The sequence below is a fragment of the Dendrobates tinctorius genome, unplaced genomic scaffold (genome assembly GCF_039654945.1).
Source record: "Dendrobates tinctorius isolate UK_male_01 unplaced genomic scaffold, ASM3965494v1 ptg000070l, whole genome shotgun sequence".
Taxonomy (NCBI): Eukaryota; Metazoa; Chordata; class Amphibia; order Anura; family Dendrobatidae; genus Dendrobates; species Dendrobates tinctorius.
The window spans coordinates 27,711,006-27,716,515 of NW_027361738.1; the positions used below are offsets into that span (position 1 = coordinate 27,711,006).

Genomic DNA, 5,510 nt, shown 5'->3' on the forward strand with positions numbered 1-5,510 from the left:
GCCACAGAGTGGGGCACATGTATCCCCATTAGAATGGAGCTTCAGCGTGCATGCTCAACCACTGTTCATTTAATTCCCTATAGGACTGCCTAGCTCTGCGCTTGGCTTTTTTTCAGCACCCTCATGGAGAATGAATGGAGTTGTGGTGAAGTGTCCAACTTGCTGCACCATTTTGCTCCCCCATATACTTTTATAGCTTTCTGCATTCCCAGGTAACGAACATTGTGATTCTTATGTAAATGAGGTGCCAAGCACTCTGGGCATCGCAGAGCACTTAACAAGCCTTTGCCTCCTGATCTTGTTTCCTCTCAGCTTCATTGATATCTCATCTATCTGACATCAGGTACAAGGCAGGGAAATCCAACAGTGGGCTATCAGTCAAGCTAAAGAGGTTGGTGCTCGGTGGGGAAATAACCCAGGAGGCAGTGGCTTATTAAGTGCTCTGCCACACCCAAAGCACTTAGCACCTCATTTGCATATGACTAAAAATACTCCCTATTTGTAAATGCTGTAGCAGATAGAAGAAATAAAAGTGTTAATGGATTTACATTTGTAAGACCAATGCCAAAATATACAGTTTGGGGAAGGGGAGAGTTGATCTTACTGACAGATACCCTTTAATAATGAAAAAAAATACATTTATTCAAATTACTTTTTTCCTTTTTGCCATATTTGCATTGAATTAAAGCACAATTAATTACCTGGTACATTTATCACCAAATTTCACAATACAACCTGCATACGTTATTGACTAGTTCTTATCTTAGCCATGGTGAGGCTGGTGTACTTGCTTTGAAAATACCTTTTTTGAATGGCTGTACAATTCTTTTTTAATACTTTTCTGGTCTGATATTAGGCATGTTCTCAAATTGTGGATTTGCTTTGGACACTTTAAAGGGAATATCCGGGACCTTGTAGTTGCTAACCTGCCTGTTGTACCTGGCACTGGCCTGGTGTCATGCTGATTGACTTTCGGCTTCTCCAATTAGGCAGCGGTGAGCCGGCTGTCAATCTGCATGACACAAGTAGTCGCGTCCTGTGATCGCTCTGTGACGGCGGAGAACGGCGCCGGGCACAACAGGCAGGCAGGTAGCAACTACCTGCCTGTTGATGCTTAGGCACTTTTTTTTTTTTTAATTCCTGGATAGCCTCTTTAAGTATTCACAGGGAAGTCCACAGCGGCAAATTCACATAAAATTGTGCTTATTTCCCTGGTGATTCCTCCTCCACTGTGACTGCTACAACTGGGACTGGCATGGAAGGCCTGCTAAGAGCAAAGGAAACACCAGCCAAAAAAATTACACTTGCGACTTCTGTTGCGGTTTCACAACAGCCTGAACAGCATTGCGTTTTTAGTCACCCCAATCATATATAAAAAAAACAAAAACATGAAACATTTGAATGCAAAATTATCATACTGTGGATTAAAAAAAAATGTGTAAAACAGATCAATTTTACATCAGTGGGTGGATAAAATTAAAAAAGTCTCATCCTCTTGCAGGTACAGTATTTCACTGTGGATTTTCTTTTTTGGAAAATCTGCAGAATATCCATAACATGTGAACATGTAAAATTAGCATTTTATGAATGTGGCGCAACCTGGATTTATTTGGTAATATATGAAGTTTATATGATAACTTATTCTTGGCAACTTATACTTTCTAGGAACCACATATTAGGGAATTGCCATTTGTACAATACTCTTAAAAGTGTCAACATTTTAAATGGAAGATAAAGCAGATCTGTCATCACATCTGACATCACGTGGATCTAAATGTAACAAGACTTCGCAGAATCCTTGACATCAGAATTACAATGACGCTCGCTTTTTAGAATGAGTGAGAACTTGTGCAATCCTGCGTAGCCCAAAATCCATGACCTACAGATGTCTGCAGTTTGTTACACCAGCTGAACAGACCTAAAGATTAACATCAAAGTCATGAACAGCACCTGACATCCCGGTAAGAGTGGGCATTCAATTATTCAGCACCAGTCATCGGGGACATTGTTCAGAGTGGAAAATCAGAGGGCCTATAACAATAAAGAAAAGCGAAAATGATAGATGTTACAAATGCTATAATTTTCAGTTTTCAAGCCACGACACCCTGTGATATCACATTCCCTGCATTTTTTTACAGATGAAACCAAAACCTGTTCAGGGTACGTGTCCCATGGTTCAATGATGCTGTATTAATATCATGGCTTCCCCACCTAAAGGAGCTATAGAAATGTGACGGCTCTGTTTCAAATGGCTCCTAGTGAATCTCGGTCAGATCAGAGTGATTTATAATATTTTTGCGGCATGCTCTAAAAATATGCTCAAGTCACTGCCGCTGCATGTCTCGAGGCTGTTCGACAGCAGCAAAACATGCAGGGATTGTCTAACAAACAGGCAATCCCTGCATGTGTAGCTGCTGTATAATAAATGTTCTTGTCCTGCCATCTTCTGCCTTTTTTTAAGGCCCATTTTGATGGGTTAATGGTTGGTGAACGAGTGAGCATGACATTTCATCCCATCTTAACAGCCTGGAAAACACCATATTGTTAGGCTCACCAGGTGAGGTGGATCCTCCAAGCCCAAGGTCTGGATGGGCACACAGGCATAAGTGCAGCAGCCTGGTGGGGCACATGGAGCATGGACAGCTGAAGGACTGGAACCACAAATAGACTGGTGGAATGCTGGAATCTGCAGGCAGGTGGGAGACATCCAGGGCTCCACAGGCAAGCAGGCGGGATGCTGGAAACCGCTGGCAGGTGGAAGATGTCCAGGAGACTGCAGGCAGGCAGAAGACCACAGGCAAGCAGGCAGGATGCTGGAAGCCACTGGCAGGTGGGAAACATCCAGGACACCCAAGCAAGCAAGTGGGATGCTGGAATCCTCTGGCAGGAGGGAGACGTCCAGGAAACCACAGGCAGGTGGGGTGCAGAAAACCGCAGGCAGGTGGGAGATGTCCAGTATACCACAAGCAAGCTTCTGTGCAGGTTTAGGTGTATAGAGTAAGCCAGAGTCTAGCAACCACAGGTGTGTGTCTCAGTGAGCCTTAAGTATGCCTAGGCAGATGATCACATGGGAGCACTCCGGGCCATAAGCAAAGCCCGATATGGTGCATCACAGAGTTTAGCAGACCAGAGTGAAAGAAGGAAAGAACGGATCCAGGACAAGTGCGAAACACATGAACGAGCAGAACACTCATGGCTCAGCTACAATGGTTTTTAAGCTGGCATAATAATCATCATTCTCAGCAGCACCTTGTGCTGGCTAAATATGTGATGGGCTGGCGATAAGGGTGGTTTCACACTTGCGTTTCCAGCAGCAGCGTCGGCCTGCGCATAGCCGCCGCTAAGCCCCGCCCCCTGACCTCAGTGGTGATGTCAGTGTGTATGGCCTGCTGACCTCAGTGGGCATCGGTGCTGAAGCAGCAGGATTTACCAGGTCAGTAGAGTTTTAAAACATCTTCTGCAGTCAGTTTTACTCTGGAGCTTCACAATGCAAAATTGAGGATTTGATTTAGGAACTATTTATGAATAGTAAGGGCTCGCTCAGACTGACGTATAGCCAGCATATATCTCAGATGAGTGTGATCAGATGGTTCATCATATAGCACTCGCTCCAATGTTAGACTATGGAGCGGTGCCGACTAGCGTTTATTTTCTCATGCCGAGCCGTAAAAAAATTGTTGCATGCTGCACTTTGCAGCGTATATCGGACAAGTCTATGAGTGCCTGCAAAACATCAGACTGCACTCGGATGTCATCCGAGTACAATGCGATCACGGATGCCTGCAATGGAGGAGATGGATTACTTTCTCCATCTCCTCCGCACCTGTGCTGCCATTCTGTCACGCGAGAGGCACGGTTCACAGTAAGATAACACTCGGCTCACGCTCGTAGCAAAATTTGAGCCGAATGTCGTTAGCAAATTGCATCCAATGCTTTCGCATACACTAATGTGACCCCGGCCTAAATGTTTTTATTATTGGATGTTCTTGACTTTTCTCTTTATTACTTTACTTTATTGGGTTGTCAGTTCACATGAAAAGTAATAGTAAAAACCTGACAAAACATGATGTCATCCATTCCAATTCATCACATGGAATAATAGATTATTACACTGAATCCACTTCTGGAATAATTAGAAGCTTAGCCATGACATTAAACATGAAGTGGAATAGCTACTTAATGCTACTAATTAGAGATTCTACAGAGAGTCGTTTTTTTCCCCGTTTAGTGTAAGTACAGGTTGTTTGGAGATTATTACACAGATTATATGTTTGTACATGTAATTTCCCTGCTATCACTTACTCGCTCACTAGTGTACTCTATAAACAATCTGCCCCAATACATGAACCCTGAGGACACCGGACAAGGAATCCTGCTCACTGCGATAAGTATTCGTGCCTAGAGGTGGATTTACACAACACAAAGGGACACATGATCCAAAGTGAAATATTAGGAAAATTATCTGTGCACTGTATTTAAAGGAATGTGTCATCGGAAAGTGGCTTATTGTTTAAAGCAGGTTCTTGTGTTACATTTTTTTTTTGGAGGGGGGGCAATGTTTATTTTTCATATCCTTGGTAGAAAACAAAATTAGTAATCTTGCAGTTTTCACACTGGTCACTGGGGCTTAAGTCTCTATCTTCATGTCCTTTCATAAAGAGTTTTAAGTGAGACTCCATATTATCAGAGGCAGGAATAATGACCCTTCTATAGCTGAAAAAACAGGATCCACCATTCACAATACATGATATCACAGCTCCCCTGCTCCTCCTCCCTTCACCATGACCATTGCACACACTAGATGCTTCAATAAAAAAGAGACGGTCTAGGTCGGTTAGCTGTGGCTAATGAAATTACTGAAATAATCTCAACAGCCAGTGCAGAAATTGCAAAATTTATATATATTTTTTTTTTTGGAATGTATATATATTTTTAATTGATTGTGATTTGAAAATAAAACATTAAGAAAAATGTGAAAAAAAAAAACATGTAACACAAAAACCTGATTTAATATGCACATATGTTCTGTTACACATTCCCTTTAACCGTACAAATATGGCACCCTCAGATATTTTGCAATTCCCCTTTATTAGTACTGTGCCAACCTAGCCCAAAGGTATTGAGACAGACTGGTTGCTAGACATATTTTATACTAAACTTGCTGTATTATATATTACATCCTTAGTAACAAAACAAAAAAGGACATAGATCCAATAATTGATATGAAACCCAAATTGGATCAATGTGTCCCTTGATATCCACAGGATATGCCACAGATTTATAGCGGATGTGCGTCTCACCAGTGGGATCCGCATCTATGTTGAGTATGGGGCGCTGCCGAATGAGAGGTGGTCCGAATTCCCAAACCAGTGAATGAAAATATCTAAAGCTGAAAGCAGGTCCTATTGTTGGGACCTGCATCTACTATACATTTATGGCGTGTTCCATAGTTTATTTATTTTACTCATTTATATAGTGCTATTAATTCCACAGCGTTTTAGAGACTTCAT

The 5,510-nt window shown here is 42.1% G+C and overlaps 1 long non-coding RNA gene across 1 annotated transcript; it reads right to left on the bottom strand.

Annotated features, from left to right (window-relative positions):
• Positions 1 to 616: 616 nt before the first annotated feature.
• Positions 617 to 3,403, bottom strand: LOC141095482 (uncharacterized). The gene is made up of 2 exons (XR_012233401.1): positions 2,555 to 3,403; positions 617 to 2,031 (listed from the first exon to the last, which is right to left on the bottom strand). It is a non-coding gene; the product is annotated as an uncharacterized lncRNA (long non-coding RNA).
• Between the last annotated feature and the right edge of the window lie 2,107 nt (positions 3,404 to 5,510).